The 26,247-nt window shown below is 45.0% G+C and overlaps 1 long non-coding RNA gene and 2 pseudogenes across 1 annotated transcript; 1 reads left to right on the forward strand and 2 right to left on the reverse strand.

Moving 5' to 3' along the window:
- The first annotated feature begins 11,620 nt into the window (after positions 1-11,620).
- Positions 11,621-12,832, forward strand: LOC147958379 (uncharacterized; annotated as a pseudogene).
- A 4,004-nt stretch (positions 12,833-16,836) lies between these two features.
- On the reverse strand, positions 16,837-20,672 carry LOC125518452 (uncharacterized; annotated as a pseudogene).
- A 3,456-nt stretch (positions 20,673-24,128) lies between these two features.
- Positions 24,129-25,817, reverse strand: LOC147958380 (uncharacterized). Its single transcript, XR_015611013.1, has 2 exons — positions 25,384-25,817; positions 24,129-25,275 (listed from the first exon to the last, which is right to left on the reverse strand). It is a non-coding gene; the product is annotated as an uncharacterized LOC147958380 (long non-coding RNA).
- Positions 25,818-26,247: the final 430 nt, after the last annotated feature.

The following is a 26,247-nucleotide window of genomic DNA, read 5'->3' on the forward strand; positions in this document are numbered from 1 at the left end:
TTTGGTAATCAGCTTGCGGATTCCCCGAGTGACATTGGGGTAATCTAGGCAAAAAGGTTGATACATGTTTCATCCTACTTTCTCTCATAGAAACTTTGGGGTAATGTTTTCAAGTTATTTGTGTTGGATTGAATATTTGGAAACTGAAATTGTTTGATGCATATCGAATAATTAACTCATGGATACTTGTGGTGAGATTGGAGTATCTAGGTGACATTAGAGTTGATTGATGTATATCATATGGTGTTATTGTAGTACGATCTCTAGGGTTGTTTGTGACACGTATAGGTATGGATCAATAGATTGATTGGAAAGATAACTTTGAGGTGGTTTTCTACCTACAAAAATTTCATCTTATGTTCTCCTCCATTCATAAGAACTTTGGAGTGATTGTTTGCCGCACATTGAGGGATTGTTATATGATTCAATTATGTTAGCACTGTTGAGAGATTGCATTAGCGAAAGTATGAACCCTAGGCCTTGTTTCTAAGCATTGATATACCATTTTGCTCGATGTTTGCTACTTGTTACCTTGATGTTTTTATTTATTAAGATTATAAAAACCCATATCTACTATCCATACTACACTTGTATCACCATCTCTTCGCTGAACTAGTGCACCTATACAATTTACCATTGTATTGGGTGTGTTGGGGACACAAGAGATTTATTGTATTTGATTGTAGGGTTGTTTGAGAGAGACCATATTCATCCTACACCTCTCACGGATTGATAAACCTTAGGTCATCCACGTGAGGGAACTTTGCTACTGTCCTACAAAACTCTGCACTTGGAGGCATAATAGAGTCTACAAGAAGAAAGTTGCAAAGTAGACATAAAACTATTTCTGGCGTCGTTGCCATGGAGGCTGGTGATCACAGAGAAAAAAGATGGTGAAATCATTGCCTCCAGATCAACGCGTTCGTCCATAACATTACTCGATTAATCTGAAGAACAACGGTTCCAAGTTGGCATGCTTTTACATGCAGGAGTTACATGATAATGCTGTGAACTTTTGAAGAAAATATCTCCCTTGTTCTGATTGATGTGAACTCCGACTATCGTGGTGACCACGATTGGCACCAAGCTTGAGAAGGACTTGAATGTAGTGTGATAACATCAGTACAACTCTGGACAGGGAGAAGTACTTGAATTAGGAAAATGAGTTCAACAAATGTTGCAGTTGAAAGCCTCAAAGTAAAACTGAAAATATAATTTATTTATATGCAAAAACATTAATTTGTACAATTTTTCGTTATTGTACAATTTAATACAGCAACTGAGCTACTACATGTGAGTGCTTGACAGTATATCTTTAGATCCTGCCATTAAATCATTTAGTTTCTTGTTTTTAACTAGTTATGTTTCAAAAGAAAACTACAAAAACGGAAATGAAGTTGTGCAAATTTGATTATCTTTATAAGGTCTTTCCTGAAAACATGGAATCAAAAAATTGTGCCAAAGTGTTAGAAGAAGAATTCAATAAAATGTTTGGCATAAAACCTTGAATGGTAAGCATGATCGCAATGTTATTAGTATGTCTTCTTTGAATACCCATGATGCTAATGATATGCAAAGTGATAAGCTTGGGGATGTTATATTTGATAAAGATGATATTTTTAGTCCCCTGTGTTTTGATGAGAAAATTTATTATGATGATATCATGCCTCCTATTTATGATGATTACAATTATTAAAGTGGGTTTGGAAGAGTGTCAACTCTAGGTAATGATCCCACTATTTTGGAGGGTGTTGAATCTTATTACAATATTGATAAAAGTGGATTTGGAGAGGTCGTAACTTTATTTAGTGATGAATCAACTACTTTGGAAGATGTTTCAATTGATTATGATAACGAACTTGCTATCTATGATGATTATTGTGATGACATAAGAGTAATGATAACCATGAATTTTTTCATCATGATTTTAATGTTCAATTGGAATATGTCAATCAAGTATCCTATGATAGTTATTTCACTGAATTTGCTCCCACTACTATTGATGAGAAGAAATTTGCTTATGTGGAGAGTAATAAAAAAAATTATGCTTGTGAATCATGAAAAAATGCTTTCTGTGATAGTTATATTGTTGAATTTGTTCATGATGCTTCTGAAAATTACTTTGATAGAGGAAGATATGCTTATATATATTTCAACAACGTCATGTTTCCTCTATTTATGTTGAAAGTTTTGAAATGATGCTTGTTTTGCCTTCCTATGCTCGTTGATTCTTGCTCCAATAAATTGTTTGCTTATTAAATTCCTATGCATATGAAGTGAGTTAGGCTTGAATGTGTTTGATATATGTTTCATCATGCTCCCTTCATGTTTCAATTCTTTACTTTTATGAGAGCATCATTTAAACTATCAATGCCTAGCTAAAAGGCATTAAAAAGGGCTTGTTGGGTGGCAACCCAGTATTTATCCCTGCTGTTTTTGTGAGTTAACATGATTAAGCTACTACAGTAATCATGTTTTGTATCTTGTATTTCAATAATGTGCCAAGTAAAGTGATACGTCTCCAACGTATCTATAATTTATGAAGTATTCATGCCATGTTTACAATAATTTTATATGGTTTTGGTGCACTTTTATATGATTTTCATGGACTAACATATTGGCCTAGTGCCCAGTGCCAGTTGTTTTCTGCTTGTTTTTGGTTTTCCGGAAAATCCATATCAAATGAAGTACAAATGCAGCGAAAAATTTTGACATTTTTTTTCTAGAAGGAAAGGGACCCAAGAGGCTTCGGGGGAGTACTAGAAGACCCACAAGGGCCCCATGAGCCACTTGGGTGCGCCCAGGGGGGTGGTAGCGCCCAAATACCTCGTGGCCCCCGGGGAACCTCTTCGCGTGATTCCAACTCTGAAAAATTTATAAATAGGGAAACCCCCGAAAGTTAACCTAGAGCTTCGACTCCGTCGCCGCAAGCCTCTGTACCAAAGAGATCCCATCTGGAGCCCTATTTCGGCACCCTGCCGGAGGGGGAAATCATCACCGAAGGCCAACTTCATCATCCCGGTGGTCACCATGACGGTGAGGGTGTGGTTCGCCCTCGGGGCCGAGGGTATGTACCAGTAGCGACGTGTTTGATCTCTCTCGCTCTCTCTCTCATGTTCTTAATTTGGCATGATCTTGATGTACCGCAAGCTTTGTTAATATAGTTGGATCATATGATGTTTCTCCCTCTCTATCTTGTTGTGATGAATTGAGTTTTTACCTTTGAGGTTTCACTATTATCGGATTGAATACTTTTAGGATTTGAGAACACTTCATGTATGCCTTGCATGTGGATGCCCGTGGTGACAATGGGGTGTTCTATTGATTCACTTGATATATGTTTTGGCAATCAACTTGCGGATTCCCGCGCTGATATTGGGGTAATCTAGGCATAGAGGTTGATGCATGTTTTCTTCCTCCATTCTCTGGTAGAAACCTTGGGGTACTCTTTGAAGTTCTTTGTGTTGGATTGAATATTATGAATCTGAAGTTGTTTGATGCATATCGAATAATCAACTCACGGATATTTGTGGTGATATTGGAGTATATAGGTGACACTAGAGTTGGTTGATGCGTACCATATGATGTTATTTTAGTACGAACTCTAGGGCTGTTTGTGACACTTATAGGGATGGCTCGATAGATTGACCGTAAAAGATAACTTTGAGGTGGTTCCATACCCTACAACGATTTCATCTTATGTTCTCTGCTAGATAAGAACTTTGGAGTGATTCTTTGTCGCACGATGAGGGATTGTTATATAATTCAATTATGTTAGTACCGTTGAGAGATTGCACTAGTGAAAGTATGAACCCTAGGCTTTGTTTTCCGTTTGTGCTCCGTTTTATCACTTGCTACCTTGCTGTTTTTTATTTTCAGATTACAAAAACCTATATCTACCATCCATACTACACTTGTATCACCATCTCTTCGCCAAACTAGTGCACCTATACAATTTGCCATTGTATTGGGTGTGTTGGGGGCACAAGAGATTTCTTGTATTTTATTGCAGGGTTGTTTGAGAAAGACCATGATCATCCTACACCTCCCACAGATTGATAAATCTTAGGTTATCCACTTGAGGGAAAATTGCTACTATGCTACAAAACTCTGCACATGGAGGCCCAACATGAGTCTACAAGAATAAGTTGTGTAATACACATCAAGCTCTTATCTGGTGCCGTTGCCGGGGAGGTGAGTGCACGAGCGCAGCGAGCGAGGGAGAGGGCAGCTACAACGCCCCAAACACACCCGCCGGTGGTCGTTACTCCTGGCGGGATCTAGACTGGCCCCACAGATCAATAGTAGTCTTTTCTGCGCACTTTGTCCTCATTCACGTGCACCCGGGAGCAACTTCTCGGTCGGTCGCTCATCCTGAAACTACTCCAAGCTGAGCACGCTTAACTTTGGAATTCTGTCCGAATGGGCTCCCGGAAAAGAAGGAATTCCTTATAGATATGAGTAGTCTATCATTCCTAATAAGCCAGGCTATCAAAGCAGCGGCGGGCGAGATGCTTACCACGCACTGATCGATCCTGAGGCCACGCTTCTGACACCGGTTCTCCGCCGCTCTCTCACAAGGGCAGAGACAGTGTGCGGCGCCTCCGCTTACTCGCCATCAAGTTGCCGAAGCGTGAGGCAAACAAGGAGGCGGCGGCTAAGGCGAAGGCGGCCCGCCATGCGAAGGAGCAGGACCGCCTACTCCGTAGGCTTGCGGGCCAAAGGTGAAGCTCTAACTCCGACCTGACGGGTGGCTCCATCTCCACCTCCGACGACGATGCACCTCCGCACGCTGACGCCTACATGGTGGAGGGGCACAGTCGTGCCGACGACCGGAAGGGGAAGGGACGGGCGAGGAAATGGTGATTTCCTCCGCCCTTCCCCATTTATTTATGTTTTATTTTCTTCTAAGTTTGTAGTGTGCATTTGCACTGTCCAACAATGAACTACGACGAACTGTGGTCCTTTTGTCCAGCGGTGCAATGGTGATCCGGCATGTTGATGGTGTTTATACATAGCGTTGCACGGTTTGGGGTTTTGGATACGAGGGACGTGAATGAGGAAGCTAAAATATGATGCGTGTTTGGTCAATGCCCACAAATGCGGGCTTATAAAGGGCCGGATTTACCAAGTCCAGTTGTAGGTGCTCTAACGATAATAAACAGAAAATAGAAAGAAAAAAACTAAAAATGGAGTATAAAAGGAAAAAAGAAAGGCTGCAATACTTGACTTAAACTTAACTACTCCCTCTCTTCACTTGTGTAAGACGTTTTGGACAGCAGAAATTGAACTGTTTTAGGTGTTGTCTTAAATGTTTAAAACGTCTTACAAAAGTGAATGGAGAGAGTAAGCCTAAAGTCGACTAATGATTTAGCAAAACCGTTTGAAATTCGAACGAGAGGGCGTAGACCGGTCAATAGACCAAATTAATGGTATTTCCCGAAACAGGCCTGTGTGACTGTCGCAGTGGAGAAAGAGGCCAGAAAGAGAGAGGGGGGGCAGAAACCCCCCTGTGCTGTACTGGTTCGGGAGGAGTCACTTCCTATTCGCCGGAAATCGTCTCCTCTCTTTTTCTCCGGCCGCGTCTGCAACTCCACCTCAATGGCGACCGCCACCAACCCTCATCTCGCGCCCCCGCCGCCGGATCTGGCAATAGGTAAACTACTTGTTCTTGCTTTCTTGCAGTATTTGCGACCTGCTGCCGTCGATCATCACGGGCCACGAACACCGTTGCGCCATGGCCGAGCAGCGGCAAGGGCTACAGGGGACGAGAGGCGAGGGTCAACATGTGGTGGGGAACCGGCCGGCCGCTGGCCGACTGGCGGCCTTTGCAACATTGTCTCTTGTCGAACGCCGCCGCCGGCGATTACCTAAAGTTGTCGTCTTTACGGCCCCGGTCATTAGCAATTGCTCGCGCCGGTCTCATGTGGTGGGAACCTCGGCGATTTTCTCGCCTAAAGTTGTCGACTTTACGACCCCGGCCATTAGCAGCTGCTCCTGCTCGCCGCCGGCCTCGCCGCGCGCCGAGTTTGGACCGAGCGTCATGTCAAATCGGCTGTCGTCTACAGAGCAGTAAGGGGGCTTGAGCTAGGCAAAGGCTCATCCCCAACAGCACAGCACGACTAGGGGGCCAACTCCATGTCCCTTTAGCTGTAGTGTTCTATTGGTACTACGAGTAGTATAAACTGGGTACTCTGCTCTCTCACAAGTGCAGAGGAGAAACACACTCACATCAGTACAGTTTAGATGAAGGCATGTCTACCGTCCACATGAAGATCAGTGAGATTATTTTTGGCATTATCTTATTGAAATTGATTCAATTTCCTGCTACTGGGTCAGCAAATTTATCGTGAATTTTGACGTTGATTGTCCCCTATGTTTGTTGTTATGTATGTATGTATAAAATGAAGTAAAACTCTAGTGATACTGATGCCCCAAGATCTAAGTGTCATTTGTTTACTGCAGTCTACTACAACAGCTGAATGCTTAATTAACAATTCACTTTGTTTTACATCAGTTCAAGCCATTAAGGATTTTTATCGCAATTCGGGGACAATCGAAGAGAACATTACATTGCTAGGCTATGATGAGAAGCCTATGGATTTCGACAACATAGAAATGAAGTTCTTCAAGTGCTCGTACAAAGTTGGGCCCATCAAATTCAACAGGTTTATCAAGAGGGGTGTTACAAGTTCGAAGGATTGGGCTTCAGACTACCATTTTGTCAGAGCTTTGGCACATCCTGCTGCTATCCAAGTTGAAAATTACGTCAATTCAGAGTGTGTGATCATCTCTGAAGTGGATGGGTCCTTCAGCAAATGGTTGAACAAAAGGAAACCCATCGAACTGTTCGCTGATGGCACCATGCTGCCCATCCTCAGAAATATGATCATGTACGTTTTGCTTTACACTCTGCAACATATGCCCTCTGTTTTTTCACACAGTTTTTAACTTTCTTCTTGTTGTCCTATGTAGCCAACTTGCAAGTCTGGTGGAAAGTATTCTTGCTAAGGAAGTATCCCCGAGGTATCGTTGCAAAGGAAGAATTCTCAATGAAAGAGCTATATGTCAAGCTGCTTCCTGATAAGACACCAAAGCTACAGGTGCTGATACTTAAGGGTAAGTGTCTTCTTACAACAGAAAGCCCCTATACGCATGGATGTTTGGCACCTGAGCTCTCATGAAACAGTTTACTCATGTGCACCTTGTTATGAAAAGTCGTGGATTTATGTTTGAAACAACTCTAAGATGTACACCTGAATATTTTGTGCTACGCAAAATAATTAAATCGGTGCAACCTGAACGATGGATAGTATGCTTGCTATTCAAAACATGCGCATTTTGCTCTTTTTGTTAGGACACATATGGTCATTTTGATACTAGGCTCTGTAACAAAGCTTTTCTGACATTGGCCTTTTGTAGGATGCATATAGTCATGTTTTAGCACCAAATTGTGTACAGGTACATTTTGTAGTATTGCCACAGCCCATGTTTTTTTACAGTTCCTGCACAGTTCTTATAGCGGAAAAGGTGTGGGGGAATTATTGGAGTAGATCCAAATAGGTGCAGATGTGCATTTTCCATGTGCAAGTACTATATGCACTTGCATTGGGTTTGTACAGCTAAATGCTGTCCTGTGCAGAGGAAGACAAGGATGAACATATAATAAAACTGTATACATTTGCACAAAAATTGGTAATGTGCATATAATACCCAAATATTTTGATGAGTGAATTTTTGTTACGATGCAAAAGAAAAGAAAACTCATGTGGGTGCAGGGTTTGTTCAAGTGCCCTTTTATAAAGTTATATTATACAATGATACTACAAGTACTAGCAAATTTCATTTTTGCTTTATTTTCTTGGTTTATCATAGTTGAAGACGTCAGCATTCCGGCTCATGCGGTGCGGGCTTGGGCAAGTGTAAGGAAGATTGTTACAGAGTGCTTTGAATGCCACGGTGTCACTCCAAGCAAGGGCAGTGAAGACTTCATATCATGTATTGGGATTCTGACAGAAAACACCCAAGCTCTTTTGGAGGGCCACCCGGATCAGTGGGACAATCCGAAGAAAGGCGAGTTTCTCATGGAATCCTACGCGTACTCCCAGCAAGTGTCCGGTAGGATCAACAGGTCGGGATTGACGTGGCCTCTGGAAGCAGGCGGACAAACTCCGTGGCTGCTGTCGCAGTTAATTCGTCGGAGTCAAGAGAAGAAGGTGACTTACGACAAGGACTTTCCGAATGACTATGTGAAACTATGCAGGCACAGCTACAAGCACTTCAACAAACTGCCAAACTATATTAAGGTGCGCGATTCAAATTGTATTCATGTGTCCGCGCCTCTGTATTCATTTAAACTGAAGTATTTACAATGTTAACTATACTATCCAAATGGTGAACAAAGTCCTCTTTAAGTTGAAGTAGGAGCTTGAGTGACAAGATTAAATATTAATAATTCAGTTGATTGTTGTTTTGTTGCAGCAAAGGCTTGGAGGGAATACGGATGGACTCATCCGTCAGATCGAAAAGTGGTCACCTGGTATCTGGCATATCCTCTATGTGGCACTTCACGAGCCCTGTAAGTAGAAGTTGCCTTACTCACGAGGTCTTGAAACTGTTATTGTGTGAAAAAAGTCCATTTTACTACCCTGAATAAAGTGGGTGGTTCACTTTACCCCTTGATCTATTTTTCCGCTTCTTTTACCCGCAAACAAACCCAAACCGGACAAAACACCCCCCGGCTGGTTTTTCTCCACCCGCTGCTGATGTGGCACTAGTCAACGGCGGTTTTGACCTGGGTGGGGCCCCCTTGTCAGGTCTCTCTCTCTCTGTCTCTCTCTCTCTCACACACCAATCGAACGGCAGGCGGCGGTCGTCACCGGCGATTGTGAGCGGCGGGGAGCACATCCTCGCGACGGCGAGAGCCACGGCCACACCGAGCTCCCACAGCGCGAGCGCCTGCTAGGCCCCGCCGAGGCAGACGGCGCGGGAGGACGGCCCGAGGAGACCGTCGGCGAGGTGCCGCCCGAGCACCTCGGCGTGGAAATCCACCACCTCGCGCCACTCGCGGCTGCGCCACGCCTCTGGCGACCCCGCGACCTGGGCGTGGGTCCTCCTCCCGACGACCGCGGTGACAGGGAGCTCGGCTCCGCACCCCCTCCCTGGTCGTGCCCCTCCGTCGCCCTCGCGTGTGCGTCACCGTGCCCGCCTGCTGCCGCTCGTGCGTGCCCGTTGCTGCCGCTACTGTCACTGACCGCTGCCGTCTCTGCTCTAGCCGCTGTTGTTGACTCCAGCTGCCGCCTCTGCTCTAGCCGCTGCTGTTGACTCCCGCTGCGGCCGCTTGCCATTGCCAACCGCGACCTTCCGTGGCCTCGCCTCTCCATGCCGCTGCTCTCCCGCCGTCGTTCGCCCGCGCCGGCTGCTGTTCGGGGCTGCGTCCGTGCTCGCTGAACTTGGCATGCGCTCCTCTTCCCTCGCACCCGCGCCTAACTGTGTCGGCCCGCACCCGCCACTGCCTGCCCTTGCCTACTTCGCCCAGCTTCCCCCTCCCCCCCGCTCGCCACTCCTCCAGCCGGTCGGCCTCGTCGCGCCCTGGCCTTGGCCACAGGCTGCGTGCGGGCTGAGTGGCCGCCGGCCCAACCTCAATTAGAGAGAGAGAGAGAAAGAGAGAGAGAGAGAGAGAGAAACCTGACAAGGGGGCCCCCACCCATGTCAAAACCGCCGTTGACTAGTGCCATATCAGTAGCGGGTGGAGAAAAACCAGCCGGGGGGTGTTTTGTCCAGTTTGGGTTTGTTTGGGGGGTAAATGAAGCGGAAAAATAGATCAGGGGGTAAAGTGAACCACCCACTTTATTCAGGTTAGAAAAATTGACTTTTTTTTATTGTGTTATTTATCTTGACATGGTTTTCCCTAATTTCTGTGATGATAAAAATTTATGTACTCACTCTTGTTTTTGTTTCATGTATGCATACAGGATGTGTGGTAGCTGACCAAGAAGCATTGTCTAGCGTGTGTGTGCTGATGAATGCAATAAAAAAACTGTTAAAGAGCTTAACTAATCAGCATTCTCTCTCTTTCCCTCCCTCCCCGGTGGTTGTCACAAACTAGTCAGTGTTATCTAAGTATCAATGAATATATTGGTGTTGCGGCTGAGCTGACTAATATCTGTTCTTTAAAGTCCCTCCCTTCCTCCTCCCGGCACTGATTGGTTGATTCGCAGTTTTTCCTTTTTCTTACTGTTGATTGAAAATGAAATGAAGTCTCAGTTGTCTCAATTCGATTACAAGAGCTACGTACTATTGTTGTAGGAAGTTGGAACTAGAGTAGCGCATCAGGATAGGTTGACATGTATTGTGCTTGTTCCGCTGTCCAACTCCATATATTGATCTGAACGCTCTTTATTTCATAGAGGAAGTACTTACTACTACTTCAATAACATGACATGATCGTGGCATACAAGCGTTAATTAAGCCTCAAGTTATATTGTGTTGTATTCAGAGGTGCAGCATTGCTGATGTGAGGTTTTTCTTTTATCGAAATGCGGGCAAAGATTTGCCTCATTCATTAATTAAGCATAAAAGAGTTGTCTGGTTAATTAACAAAAACGAGGCTATAACTGTCACAAACCACCGAGCGACACAACGTGATACCCCACACACCTCAACAAGGAGCGTCTCGTCAAGATACATCATCGTCACTTCTCCCCACCAGGTGTCACCGCACTCCCAAATCTCCAAGGAAGCGACTCCGACTTCACCAAAGATGAGCGTCGAACCAACCCTCAAAGTAGAGGCCATGCAGAAACACAAGCAGCCCCATGCCAACCTCAACCACCTGCACCGAGGGCGACGCAGCAGCTCTGACTCTGATGAAGGGCTCCGGAGAAGAACTAAGCAAGGATGGTGCTAGGAAGACCACCTACTGCATGTCATCGTCGAAACTAAGCAAGGTTGGCACCGCAAAGGCCACCGAGCAGACTGTTAGAGTTATAATATAAGTCATGTATCCCTTTGTATTTATCCTGTTGTATAAGGGGTTTCCTGCATATGTTTCACACCTGTACATGTATATATATCGTCCTATGGCCTCATGGGAATACAAGTTGCATATTTCCTAACATGGTATTAGAGCTAGGTCAATTTTTTTGCACGCTGCAACTCGTGCTGTTGATCCACCTCACTGTGGCCGCCGCGACTAGCCTATCTGTGGCCGCCGCTCCTTTTTCTCTATCACTGCTGCCTCTCTGCGCCTGCTGATCCCCCGCAGGTCAATCCCAGTCGGCGCGTGTCCCCTCGTCCAGCCCGCTCGTGATCCATCCCAGCCAGCGCGCAGGTCAATCCCACACGCTCCTCTGGCCCCGATCGAGCCGACCGACTGCTGCTGATCTCCGCCGCCAGGAGTGCCGCCCGTCGCCGATCTTCGCTGTCCTCGCGCCCTCGCGCCCTCGTCAGATTCTGCCGCCAGCCGCCGTTCCGTTTCATCCGCTCCTGTGATTCAGATCGAAGTTGCCACCTTCCGTCAGTCCAGATCAAGCTGCCGCCGCTCCAGTCTTCCTGTCGCACGCAAGCTGCTGCAGATCGAGACTCCTATAGTCTGCCTCAAAAAAAAAAAACAGGCACGATGTCTCAGTCCTCGGGTTATGTTGTTGTCCCTCGCTGTCCGGTGATCTTCGATGGTACTAACTACACTGAGTTCACTGGTTTCATGCGCATTCACATGCGTGGCATCCGTCTCTGGGGTGTTCTTTCTGGCGAGGTCTGCTGTCCGCCACGTCTGGTTCCTCCGGTGGCTCCTATTCCGCCGACTCCACCGGTTCTTCCTCCGGATGCTAATCAGGCCGCCAAGGATGCGGCTAAGCTTGCTGATGAGGCTGCTGATCGTGCTTATGATGAGAGGATTTTGGCTTATGAGGAGGCTCTTCAGACGTATCATGGTGCTCTGTTTGTTTACACCCAGTGGCTTGATGATGATGCTCATGCTGCAGCTGTTCTCACTGCTAGTGTTCTGCCTCGGTTTGCTTCTGAGTTTCTGGGTCTTCCTACTGTCTTTGAGATGTGGACCCGTCTTCGTCAGCGCTATCAGCCCTCTGGTGATGCCTTATACCTTTCTGTGGTCCGTCAGGAGCATGCTCTTCAGCAGGGTGACTCTACTGTTGATGACTTCTATGCACAGAGTTCTGCTATCTGGCGCCAGCTTGATTCTCTCCGCAGTGCTGGTTGTCGTACCTGCCCTTGTTGCCAGGCTGTCCAGGCCAATTTGGAGTTTCATCGCGTCTATGAGTTCCTGTCTCGGCTCCGTAAGGAGTTTGAGCCCCGGCGTGCTCAGTTGTTTGCTCGTGGCCGTATTTCTCTCATGGAGGCGCTTTCTGAGATTCGTGCTGAGGAGACTCGCTTACGTGGTGCTGGTTAGCTGGAGGTTCCCTCTGTGCTCGCTACTCGTGCTCCTACGCCACCTGCTGCACCGACCCCTTCTCGCTCGAGTGCTCCGCCGCTCTTGCCCACTCCTTCTGGAGGCTCAGGTCGCCCCCGTCCACATTGCGACTATTGCAACAATGATGGTCATCTTGAGTCTCAGTGCTACACGAAGAAGAAACACCTGCGCAAGGCGCGATCATCATCTTCAGGGACTTCGTCATCTACCTCGACAACTTCAGCCATTGCTTTGACTGACCAGGATATTCTGAGACTTAAGCGTCTGCTCGCGGCTTCAGGTTCTTCCTCGACGGGTACTGCTGGTTCTGTGACTGATGCTTCCCGCACTGAGCAATCACCCTCTACACAGTTAGGTACATCCCCATGGGTTCTGGACTCTGGAGCTTCTTTTCATATGTCTTCTCATTCTTCCACTTTGTCCTCTCTTCGATCACTGGATTCTCCTGTTCATGTCTTCACTGCCGATGGTACTCCACTTTCTGTTGCTAGTAGAGGCAATCTTACCACTCCTTCTTATTCTGTTCCTGATGTTGCTCATGTTCCTCGACTTACCATGAATCTGTTTTTTGCTGGTCAACTTACTGATTCTGGTTGTCGCGTCATCCTTGACGTTGACTCTTGTTCTGTCCAGGACCGTCGCACGCACACTCTGGTTGGGGCTGGCCCTCGCCGCCGTGATTCTCAGGGTCTTTGGGAGTTGGACTGGCTTCATGTTCCTTCCGCTGCCACCACCATCGTCAGTTCTTCCGCTTCTGTCGCCTCCGTTACTGGTTCCTTCCAGCAGTGGCATCATCGACTTGGTCATCTGTGTGGTTCTCGGTTGTCTTCTTTAGTTCGTCGAGGTCTTTTGGGGTCTGTCTCAGGAGATGTCTCTTTAGAGTGTCAGGGTTGTCGTCTTGGCAAGCAGATTCAGTTACCATATTCACATAGTGAGTCAGTGTCCAAGCGTCCTTTCGATTTAGTCCATTCTGATGTATGGGGACCGGCCCCTTTCGCTTCGAAAGGTGGCCATAAATACTATATTATTTTCATAGATGATTTCTCTCGTTACACATGGCTTTATTTCATGACTTCTCGTTCTGAGGTGTTGTCTATTTATAAGCATTTTGTTGCCATGGTTCATACTCAGTTCTCTTCACCCATTCGTGTTTTTCGTGCTAACTCCGCTGGCGAGTATATCTCTAAGATGTTGCGTGGTGTTCTTGCTGAGCAAGGGACTCTCTCTCAATTCTCTTGTCCTGGTGCTCATGCTCAGAATGGTGTGGCTGAGCGAAAGCATCGACATCTTCTTGAGACGGATCGTGCATTGATGATTGCTGCCTCTCTCCCGCCTCATTTTTGGGCTGAGGCCGTCTCCACATCCACCTATCTTATCAATATACAGCCTTCCGCTGCTCTACAGGGTGGTGTTCCTTTCGAGCGACTTTTTGATCGTTCTCCCGATTATTCGATGCTTCGCTCGTTTGGTTGTGTTTGCTATGTTCTTCTTGCCCCTCGCGAACGCACCAAACTGACCGCTCAGTCTGTTGAGTGTGTCTTCTTAGGCTACAGTGATGAGCATAAGGGCTATCGTTGTTGGGATCCTATCGGTCGTCGGATGCGTATCTCTCGAGACGTGACTTTTGATGAGTCTTGTCCCTTCTACCCACGCCCATCTTCCTCGACTTTTTCAGTGCATGATATCTCTTTCCTCACTTTTCCTGACTCACCTATCACCCCCGTCGAGCCTGTACCTCTCCGTTCCACTTCCTCTCCTTCTCCACCTCTAGTTGATTTGCAGCCACCATCCTCCCCGGTCTCCTCGCCTAGCATGTCACCGGGTTCTCCACCTTCATCTCCGGTGACTTCCTCCCCGGTCTCCTCTCCCAGCATGTCACCGGATTCTACACCTTCATCTCCGGTGACTTCTTCGTCGCCACCCCCCGATTCTACCTTGACGATTCCTCCTTCTATTATTCCATCTTTTCCTCAGCATTACACTCGTCGTCCACGACCAGTCGATGCCTCTGTGGATGAGTCGTCATCTTCCTCTCAGCCTACTTATGGCTTGCGTTCTCGTCCTCGTCCGCCTGTTGATCGCTTTGGATTTCCCACCGCTGGTGCTGCTGTTCTTGAGCCGACTTCTTACCGTCAGGCTGTTGTTCATCCTGAATGGCAGTTTGCGATGGCAGAGGAGATTGCTGCTCTTGAACGCACTGGTACCTGGGATCTTGTTTCTCTTCCTCCCGGAGTCCGTCCGATCACTTGTAAGCGGGTCTACAAGGTTAAGACTCGCTCCGATGGTTCTCTTGAGCGTCACAAAGCTCGTCTTGTGGCTCGTGGTTTTCAGCAGGAGCACGGTCGTGATTATGACGAGACTTTTGCTCCTGTGGCCCATATGATCACTGTTCGTACACTTCTTGCCGTTGCCTCTGCACGCCACTGGTCTATATCTCAGCTTGATGTTAAGAATGCCTTTCTTAATGGTGAGCTGCGTGAGGAGGTGTACATGCAGCCACCACCTGGGTATTCTGTTCCTGATGGCATGGTATGTCGTCTTCGTCGCTCTCTCTATGGCCTTAAGCAAGCCCCCCGCGCCTGGTTTGAGCGCTTTGCCTCTGTGATCACTGCTGCTGGTTTTTCAGCAAGTGCTCATGATCCAGCATTGTTTATTCACCTTTCTCCTCGTGGTCGGACTCTTCTTCTTCTCTATGTTGATGACATGATCATCACGGGGGATGACCCCGAGTATATTGCCTTTGTAAAGGCCCGTCTTAGTGAGCAGTTTCTTATGTCTGATCTTGGACCTCTTCGCTACTTTCTTGGGATTGAAGTCTCTTCTACCTCTGATGGCTTTTTTATATCCCAGGAAAAGTATATCTAGGATCTTCTTGCTCGTGCTGCTCTTACTGACGAGCGCGTTGTTGAGACTCCTATGGAGCTCAATGTTCACCTCCGTGCTACTGATGGTGATCCTCTCCCTGACCCGACGCGTTATCGTCATCTTGTTGGCAGTCTTGTCTATCTAGCTGTCACTCGTCCGGACATCTCTTATCCGGTTCATATTCTGAGTCAGTTTGTCTCTGCTCCCACCTCGGTTCACTATAGTCATCTCCTTCGTATTCTCCGATATCTTCGAGGCACGATCTCTCACCGTCTATTCTTTCCTCGCTCCAGTTCTTTACAGCTTGAGGCCTATTCGGATGCTACGTGGGCTAGTGATCCTTCAGATCGCCGTTCACTTTCTGCTTACTGTGTTTTTCTTGGTGGTTCTCTCATTGCCTGGAAGACGAAGAAACAACTTGCAGTTTCCCGTTCGAGTGCCGAGGCTGAGTTGCGAGCAATGGCTCTTTTGACGGCAGAGGTGACTTGGTTACGGTGGTTACTTCAGGATTTTGGTGTTTCTGTCACTACACCAACTCTGCTCTTATCTGACAGTATAGGTGCTATCAGCATTGCGCGCGATCCTGTGAAGCATGAGCTCACCAAGCATATTGGTGTTGATGCTTTCTATGTGCACGCTGGTGTGCAGGATCAGGTTATTGCTCTTCAGTATGTGCCTTCCGAGTTACAGTTGGCGGATTTCCTGACGAAGGCCCAGACTAGAGCACAACATGGCTTTTATCTCTCCAAACTCAGTGTTGTTCATCCATCATGAGTTTGAAGGGGGGTGTTAGAGTTATAATATAAGTCATGTACCCCTTTGTATTTATCCTGTTGTATAAGGGGTTTCCTGCCTATGTTCCACACCTGTACATGTATATATATCGGCCTATGGCCTCATGGGAATACAAGTTGCATATTTCCTAACACAGACGACCTACTGCATGTCATCGTCGCCACAAGAAGAGCTGACTACCGCAATCATTGTTGCACCTCCAACATCGTTGGTTGGCTGGTTGGTTGTTTGGAACAGAAAGCAGCTTTTCGACATGAATGAATTGAGTGGTGCTCGAATGAAACCTGATTGATCCTTTCACTCTGTCAAGTCGAGTATTATCAAAGATGTTTGCTAACCATATCCAGCCACAAAAGCAAAATCTGGTCTTCCAGCTACTTGGACAGGTGATGCGTATCCCAAAAAACACCTACTCCCTCCTATCCATATTATTTGTCTAGATACGGATATATCTAAACACGATACAAGGGAGTACTATATATATATATATGATTGATTGATTGACTCACAGTGAGTACGAGAAAAATGCAGAAAACAAAATTAAACACCAAGCATCATTCATACCATACCTAGTGAATAACATTACAACCCATGTCCAGTAATTCAAAACATAAGCCAAGCATCATCGGCAATTTCGGACTGCTGGCTGGTTTTGTAATACAATCATCATGTCTCGCTGTCTGTCATACAGTATGAGATAACAGCTCATTTCAGGTCAAAAGGTACAAATGTAGTAAATCCCTTGCTCAGAACTCAAATGGTCTTTCCAATGGAACAATTCCACCCTGCAAAGCGCGCGCACATAAGTTTCTGTTTTTCTTTCCTTAAATCTCAGGACGCAACCTTACTTTGACAATAAATACAGTTATTAGCATACCTCTTTGTCCAACTTCAGCTCATCTGCTAAATCCAACTTTTTCTGAGCGTATTGAGCCATGTTCATTGCTTTATGCTGAACAAGAGAACCAGTTATATAAAAACAACAATCATGACCACATATAAATTCATCGAGGATTTTTTCTCAAAACAAAAAAAAATCATAGAGGATTCATCAAGACAATACCATACTGATAGATAACATCCTAAACACTTCCCGAGCTTCACCCTCTTCGGTCTACACAAGGCCATATCAATACCAGCAACATATTGCAGTTAAATATATATCACCATGTCAAACCTACAGTACCCTACTTACCTTCTCATCAATACCACCCTGTCGGACAACATAGTGCATCTAGAAAGATAAACAGATGAAATTAGACATTGGCAATATGTTGCATATTTCTTTTTGACAACATAAATTCACAGTTAGGGGGCTATACAAATCTGCACAACAGCCTCAAATTAAGACATCAACTTACGTATTGTTTTATTGTTGCAATGGCAGGAACCCCTTTCAGTTCACCATCTAGTCTCCTTTTGTGTGCATCGAACTTGTCCATTTCATATACTTCCTTCACAGCACCCATGTAACTTAACTGAAATATTTGTGAAACCATAAGAGAGACGCATAATCACAAAGCATGTCAGTAGTGCTCTATTACACAAATGTTTGATGAAGTAGGATGCCAACATTTTTCTTAGCGACACGCCTCCAGATCTCAAAATAGAGAAGATCTATGTCCTTGAGGGACGCATCTTTATCCATCTCAAGAATGTACTCCTGAATCAAATTGACCAGATTGTGAGTAACACCAGCGATCAACGCATCAATTAGCAAAAGACAAGATATCTTACATTATAAGCAAACGCAGCTAAACGAACAGTCATATGGGGAAAGCCAGTTGCAATCTTCAATGCTTGCCTCCATGCTCTAGTATCCTTGTCAGACCACTGAAGTGAAAAGAAGTTAATCATCATGTGTATGGATATGGACTAAATTCATGATTTCCTGGGGGGGCATACTTACTTCCTTGGTGCTGCGATCCAGATGCAAATACTTTGTAATCCACTGTTCAAGATAGAAGTCTGTGACTTTAAAAACTATACAGCCACTCATAGTATTTTCAATTTCAACGGCTAGATCACATAATGCATACCTTGATTTTCTTTGAAATTTCTGCATAGTACTTGACATAAAGAGCATCAACTTTATATGTATGATAACGTGAGCGATACTCATCGTGATAGCGGTACAGGTTCCGACCACTATAAGGCAGCTACAAAAAAAAAGAACAAGAATTAGATGAAACATCTAAAAGGAACAAAAGTCCCACAATGGCGACATTGAAGTGAGATGACATACTTTTGTCTACAGAAGTAACTAAGTATCCACAATTTTTCCTAGTAAAGTCTGGCTTGCTAAAAATAGTACATATCCATATATAATCAAATGACCTTTAACAAGTCAATCCGCTGAGACACCGTCATGATATAATTCAGAAGCAATTCAAACATCAACTAATTTCAGTAGCCAAAGTTACCAGCATGAAATCAAAGGGATAAGAAGTTTGAAGATAGCAATGTTTGTGAAAACATACAAGGTAACATAGCTCTGAGCCTTGGACTGCTCCCTACGGTCATAGAAATCATGATATTTTTGTGATCTAATACTGAACCTCAGCCTTAAAACCAAGGCAATCAAGGAGGCTCAAGAACCAAGTGGGATACACTTCGTAGCACTTCACTGCGAGTTAAGGTTACATATGAAATGGCTAAGAAGCAACCAATTTTAAGGGGGCACTAATTAAAATCAGCACCTAGAGTTGTCTGAAGTTTGAATAAACAGAAAAGAACTGGCAAACTTTTCAAATCCAACACCGCAAGTACTATCATCCATCAGTGACCACAAAGCAAGGGCAATAGATACAAACTCAATGTTCATAAACCACAGCAAAGAATATGGTGATGCCAGTCATACAATCATCATCTGCTGTTCGAAAACAGTTTTAACTCGTACCACAAACTCATGGCTCAACTTTTTATACTAACGTTGCAGCTGTGGTTGGAGCCAATGAAGCAAAATGAATTACCTTATTGATTGCCGGATTTCACGGTGTGTGTTGAAATAGTTTTGAACACCCATGATTATGATAATAATAACCAAAGTAGTCGACTGGATGACTAGATGTAGATATAGACAGTACACTTACAAAATTACGAGGGGCAATCCGTTGGTAGTCATTCAATCCAGCTTTATAGGTATCATCAGGATGGACGAATCACTCAAAACTTTCATCCTCCTCTAACCGCTTAAAGTACAACTCCTTACGAAGTTCAGCATCAGTGTATTCTTCTGGTTCCTTAAGCTCACGTTCACGTGCGCACTCTGGCTTCAAAGCCTACACATAGATGATAAAAACATGAGATAAAATCATTCACGCATACCAAACCAAAGGGCTGGATTTGCTGCCATGGCACACAAGTGCAAACTTTCAGACATACGTGAATTGAAGTGAGCGATGAATGATTGATACAGCATGTAGGTACCTTGTAATAAGTGATGTGAAGGCGTGCAAGGCGCGCTTTTATCTTGCCTTTTTCCTCCCATGTCATATCAAGTGGCAGGTCTTCCTCCCTGGGAAGAATGCTGGGACGCAAACGTTGGGCATAACGGGTTTCGTCTTCCTTGCTGATAAAGACGTCCGGCCCGAAGCAATCCTGGCTTGCTTCTTCTGCCGAATCTGTTTTGGGCAGCAGCTCCATGTCTGTGGCATGAGAAATCGGATCTTGGCACCCTTGGATGGTGTCCTCCATGTCCCCATGGTCTTCCTTCCTGATAAGGACGTCCGGCCCGAAGAATTGTGCCGAATCTATTCTGAGCAGTAGCACCCTTGTATGAGAAATCGGATCTTGGGCCCCTTGGATGGTGTCCTCCATGTCTCCATGGTCGTGGGCAGTGGCAGGAGCATCGGAAGATGATGGGGGCAGGTGCTTGCGGCGCCTCTTCTCCCCTGTCCACGCTTTGTTTGCCTCATCTCCATCATCGGCCAGTTGGCCATGCTGGACGGGCAGCATCTCGATCGAACGATATGACGGCGAGGCGAGCTGGGCGGCAGCGTCGTTCTGCTGGTGTAGGGGACGTGGCGGGAGGCGACTGTAGCCGGCAGAGGACGGGGCCGGGAGGGTGGGAGGCAGCGGCGGCGGGAGGTGGGTGGCGACGGCGACGGCGTGAAACCCTAGGCATTTGTCGAGACGGTAGGTGGCAGAGGACGTGGTCGGGGTTCGGGGAGGGGCAGCGGTGTGGATGGGCGGCGGCGGTGGGCGGTGGGCGGCGGCGGCGTGAAACCCTAGGTAGCCACTTGTCGAGAGATTGAAGGGAGAAGCAGAACGTGCGGGCTATTGTTGGGGCACTGGGCACTCGGTGGCAGGCCAACGTAAATTTTCTGCAAATCGAAGGGTTTTCTAAACGGGATATTTTTCATCTCTAGCACAAATTCGGTGGAATTTTCAGAGGGCAGTGCTACGCGTACGCTAGATGATAAACCGATTAAACCGGCTGACTCGGCAGCCGTCAACAGCCGTCCGATCAACCGTCCAGCCAACAGAGGACCTTTGCAATAGCTAGCTTGTTGCGCTTCGGGGCTATGCAACAAGGACCTTGTTGCAAAGATCTGTCGAGACAGCATCGCTGCCCCGCCATGGTCTGAGCGTCGGAGTTGTCGTGCCTCCTTCGACCCAACACCTCGAGCAATTGTCTCTACTCCGGAACGACGGCGACAAGCTCTCACGCCGGGCACTCCTGTGACGATTTCTGCAAATTGGAGCTATGTCTCTGAAATATGCATCGTGTTGCGATACTTGGCCTCGTACGCTCTAACGTCGGGCGCTCCTCCGACTCTACAACCGGGGCTATGTTTCAGAAACAAGAATCCTGTTGCAGAAGAAAATTTCTTCATCAGGGTTTTTTTTCTTGAAATCGGACCTTTGTTGCAGAAACATTCGGAAGCAATACGCTAGTCGCAAAAAAATGACTCCACGAGACTTGTGGCTAGCATGAGTGCTTAATCAAGATCGATCCGACGGCTAATCAGGTGGCGGACGCTGTGTGTCCATCAACCAATTAAAAGGACATCATTTTCCATATTTAGGACCACCCATATATCTATATCTATATCTATTAGCAAAACGGCTCATGCGTTGCAACAGAACAAAAAATCATAGGGGATTTCACCCACGATGACCCTGTCAAATCAGTGCGAGCCAATATTTTGGCGGACAAATCTGCCACCCTGGTTTCGCCAGCGCGTGGGCCAAAACCAAAACTGGCAACCAAAATATTGGCATGGAAAGGAAAGTTAGGCTTGAAACCAAACACTGACATGTATAATCAGTCAACGCCAAATTTTTGGTATGGTAAGCGTCGGTCGCGACCCAAACAACCTCATAATCTCCAATGGTCATGACCACGTTTTGCTGCGTCACCGAGATATACTATCACTCCCAACTTCGTGAAACCCTGAACGTTTTTTGAAAATTATGAACATTTTTCAAACTCATGAACATACTTGAGATCGTGAACATTTTTAAAATTCGTAAACATTTTTATAGATTTTCAAACATTTTCTAAAATCATGAACATTTTATACATTCTTCAAACATTTTCTAAAAAATGAACATTTTTAAAAACATTTTTCTTGAATAGGCAAACATTTCTATAATTGACAAACATTTTTTTGGAAATTGGTGAAACAATTTTTGAAATTCACGAACATTTTTTAAAATGTATGATCATTTATTGAATCAGCGGATATTTTATGGATCAATAAACTATTTTGTATGTCACAAACAATTTTTGAATTTTCAAGATCTTTTTAAAAGATCCGCCACCTCGTGAGCCGTCTGATCCAGCGTACTATCCGTCTTTGCAACAAGAATATTGTTTCAGAAACAACGGCGATTGTTGCAACAAGAGCTTTGTTTCATAAACACATCGGTGATTATTGCAGCAAGAGCTTTGTTTCAGAAACACATCGGTGATTATTACAATAAGAGCTTTGTTTCAGAAACATTTGGTGACGTTGTGAAGCATCTCCGCGTATGATCCCTCTTTGCAACAAGAGCTTTGTTTCGAAAACATCATTGGCTATTGCAACAAGAGTTTTGTTTCAGAAACATGATGTGCAAGGCTGGGACGGATCCAGCATGAAGGACTCTCCGACACCAACAACGGCGACAGAGAGGCCGTTGGCTGCGCCACGCGTCGTTGGAACGACAATTGGGTCGTGCGAATCTCAGTCGCCGACATCGGGTGACGACTCGCCTGATCTAAATGCAGGGAGGAGAGATGTGAGCGACGGAGCAAACGCCTGCCCAAGCTCGACAAGTGAGGTAGCAAAAAAATAAAGAAGGGTTGGAAGTGGGGCGGCGAAGGCCGGCCTTGCTGGCAAACGACGGCTGCCGAAGCGGGCCGGCGGCGAGCACCGGCGCACGACGAGCGTTTCCTTGCGGTGCTGATTCGGGACGAAAAATCAAGGAAAATGGGGATAATGTACGAGATGGGGACGTGCGGCTGCAAAAAGCGTGGTACTGGGATCCATAGGGGACGTGTGGCACTTAATTGAGACGGCGGACGCGAGCCTGATTATCGACAGGCTCACGAGAAGCTTTTCCCTTTTTCAATTCATGAACATTCTTTGAATTGGCGAAATTTAATTCAATTTCATTAAGATTTTTTAATACATGAACTTTTTTAAAAGCATGAACATTTTTTGATTTTCCGAACAGGCATTATTTGTAGGCGAACATTTTTCAAAAATCATGAACATTTTCTGAATCCACAAACATTTATGAATTATTAAAAAAATTCAAAATTCTCATTTTTTTAAAGGAACTTTTTTGAAGTCTCAAATTATTTAAAGTGGAAAAATGAAGATGAAAAAGAAAAACGAAAAATAACAAACGAAATTCAAAAAACAGGCTGTCCGGACATAGCTCGGCCCAAACAAGCACGTTGTGTCTTCTCCCATCATGCAAAGCGTGGTATAGAACTAGGTGTTGGGGCGCGCCCGTGGCGCGCCTCTTGAGGGGGAGCTGGGCGGTGCCTAGTTGTAGTCGCCCCTTTAACATTGTTTTCTATTCTAATTAGCGTTTAAGATTATTGCTTTAATTAAGAAACTTAGCAGCAAAAATAGAAATATATATACAGAGAAAGCCCATTATGAATCTGAACATGAAACATTTGACTGAGAATAGTGCACTTAACATAAGCAGCAGCATAGGTTTAGCGCCTTGAAAAGCATGTGATAAGAGGGCCCAAAAGCAAATCATAGGTTATCACAGGATAGAGCATAATTAGGAGTACTTAGTGCTACATTATATTAGATTATATTGACACAGGGGCTGCAGTGTCTTCGATGGTGCATCTAGAGGCGGTGCACAGTGAGAACCAGGCGACGCTTTGAAGTGATCCTGAAACGAAATGCACAAATGTCTCCTTCGCGAATGTTGGCGGGGCGACGAAACTCAGACCAATTGGTGGTTATAGTGTTCTTAGTATGATCCAACATTCGGCGAGCAGATGGCCGTCTGCAAGTCTGACCACGAGTGTATCATTGTTTGGATCAATGTAGTCCAGCAGGTTCTCTTTAGTATAGTTAACCTAAAAATACTGGTAGAAGAAAGCAAGATATTTGTATGGACATAAATTGTTGTGTGATATGAAAGATAAGAGCGTGTTATTAATATTAATGGTGATAGTAAAGTACTGTTATTGACTACACGTCTTGAGGACCCAAATTTATGAATGCTCAAATAAAATGGCTGATGAAAGAGCAACAAGAAGTCAATATTTCTGGTGTCCAATTGACAATTTGAGTATGTACAGCCTAGCGTATGAACAGAGAGCAAACCAATGAAAAAATGTTGTAGCAAAGTTTATCTGCAGTGCAAGGGTTGTTGATGCCATTGAGCTAGCTCATTTGGTCTGCATTGTGACATTTGCACATCTGCGCATGGACATGAGCATTCGTAGTGATGCTATTTATATGTATCAGCAAATCAGACGGATAAGCCCAGAAATACTAAGATTATATGAGCTGATGTCCATCAAAGTGATTGTACTGCTGTGCGGATTATATTTGTTTGAAAAGCAAGCATGTATATAAACACAAAAGCGGCAGAGAAATTATGAGCTCAGATCCATTACACTGGTTGTACATGTAACGAGGACAACCCATTACAGTTTGTCCAAAAGTAGTGTAGCACATATGTCTCTTGTATTTATAGTACATGAAAGACGAAATACGGACAACTCTTATTACTGTCACAATATTAAAATGATCAGCATCTGCTCAACAGCTTTGCATGTAAGATCAGATCCAGCGCGGCGAGACGGTCTGAGCCCTCAGCTCACACGACTGGGCTTCATCAGTATTGCCTACCTGCTTCTCCAAGACAATTCAGAAAAATTATGAAAAACAACACAATGTCTTTGTCTTAGAAATAGACTTACTAACATCTAATTTATTTCAGATGTCCGATCATTTGAAGGTAACACAACTTGAATTTCCTAGGTAGAAATCTCAGTCCCCTTCAAATTAGGAACAATAACAGCAATGAACACCAAGCTTTGAACGATTTTTTTTCCACAAATGTCACTCAGGCCTGATAATCCTCCTGCAAAGATGCAGAACCATTGTCTAGAAAAAAAAACACTATGAATACAACAAAAGAGGATGAGAGGAAAATTAGGCATGCAAAGAGCATGATGAATTGAAGGCATGACCTTCCTGATGGTATCTATTTCATAGATCAGCACTCGAGGCTGCATTTATTTATTTTTTTACTTGAAACATCATGCATGATTTCTTACTACTTTGTTTTTAAATTAGAATTTAGCAAAAAGAACCAGAAATTAGTTACTATATCAAAAAATCACTTGAGCCAGAGTACAATTAAAATTCACATTAACCAAGATAAGCTTAGTCCCTGAACAACCAACAAAAACCCATGCAATATTTTGATATAAATGGCACAATGAATGTCAGAGTTAACCAAGAGGAGGGCGGCCGCGTGAGCCTCGTCAGAGTTGGTGAATATCTACAGTGCAACAACAAACTGTAACTGCTGAAGCATTTAACTGTCACAGACCCCTTGCTGATGCGATTAGCAAAAAACATCAGAGGGATTTTGAGGCATCGAAAGCAGTAGGTTCCTCAGGACATGGTCCGGCTTCAACTTCTCATATGGCAATTTACCGTGCACGCTGGCATGGAATCCTCGTAGTCGAAATCGTAGCCCATAAGCTGGCACATCAACAGGATTATGAAAAAAAATTAGAAACAAAACCTGTAGTTTAAATACTATGAAACTAACAGAAACTTGTTAATCTAAGCGTTGTGGGACATATATACCTTCAGACCGGCCATTGTAGTTCCTTATTCCCTGTACAAATTTAGGCACATCTTGGGACCAGGCTCTCCTCAATCTGAAACTTGTTCAACATGTAGTCTGCGATTTCATAGATACAACTATATGAGCACACAAATTCTGTAGCATGAAAACCGAAGATTGGTGTAAGTTTATTATTTTTCGTGCTCGGCTGGGAACCGCTCCGCTAGTTTGTCACGCTGGGCGGCACATGATATGATAATGCCATTGTGCTACTACTGACAGTAGGTCCATGTAAGACAGATTATCTGAAATCCTAATCGAATTCAATCGTAATGATGGTATACAATCCTTCAAAAGGCAAGAACACACTCTAGAATTTGACACATTAATGTTCTGTGCGACTGAAATGCCCATTTCCTTGGAGACATCCGAAAAATTCTGAAGGAAACACACTTCAAGTCCTACACTAGTGCATCTTGCGCATATCAGTTCGTCCATTTGTCAATGCTTACAATTAATTGAACCGAGCATACCTGGAAAGCTTCTTGCTGCTCCAATAGCCATCAATTTTTCTATGTCTTGCACATTTGATTCTCTTAGATACTCTGCTTGTGTTTGACACCCAATTTACGGGGACCACCCCTTCACGTGAGTTCATGATATACTTCAGAACGACAAATCTAGTGATTTGGCCTGGGGCAGCGATTTTGACTTGACCAAGATTGCCAACCGAGACAGCGAGGAGGGCGATGTTTCCTAAGACAAAGGTTTGGCTAGGTATGAAGGTCATGCCGGCGTTAACCCGCTTGCTGCTCGTGATCCCCATCGAATCGCCATGACTTCTTAGCGGGACCTGTACAGACCACCAATTATGGATTCAAATA

Source organism: Triticum urartu, chromosome 7A (assembly GCF_056163025.1).
Source record: "Triticum urartu cultivar PI428250 chromosome 7A, HENAU_Tu73, whole genome shotgun sequence".
NCBI classification, from domain to species: domain Eukaryota; kingdom Viridiplantae; phylum Streptophyta; class Magnoliopsida; order Poales; family Poaceae; genus Triticum; species Triticum urartu.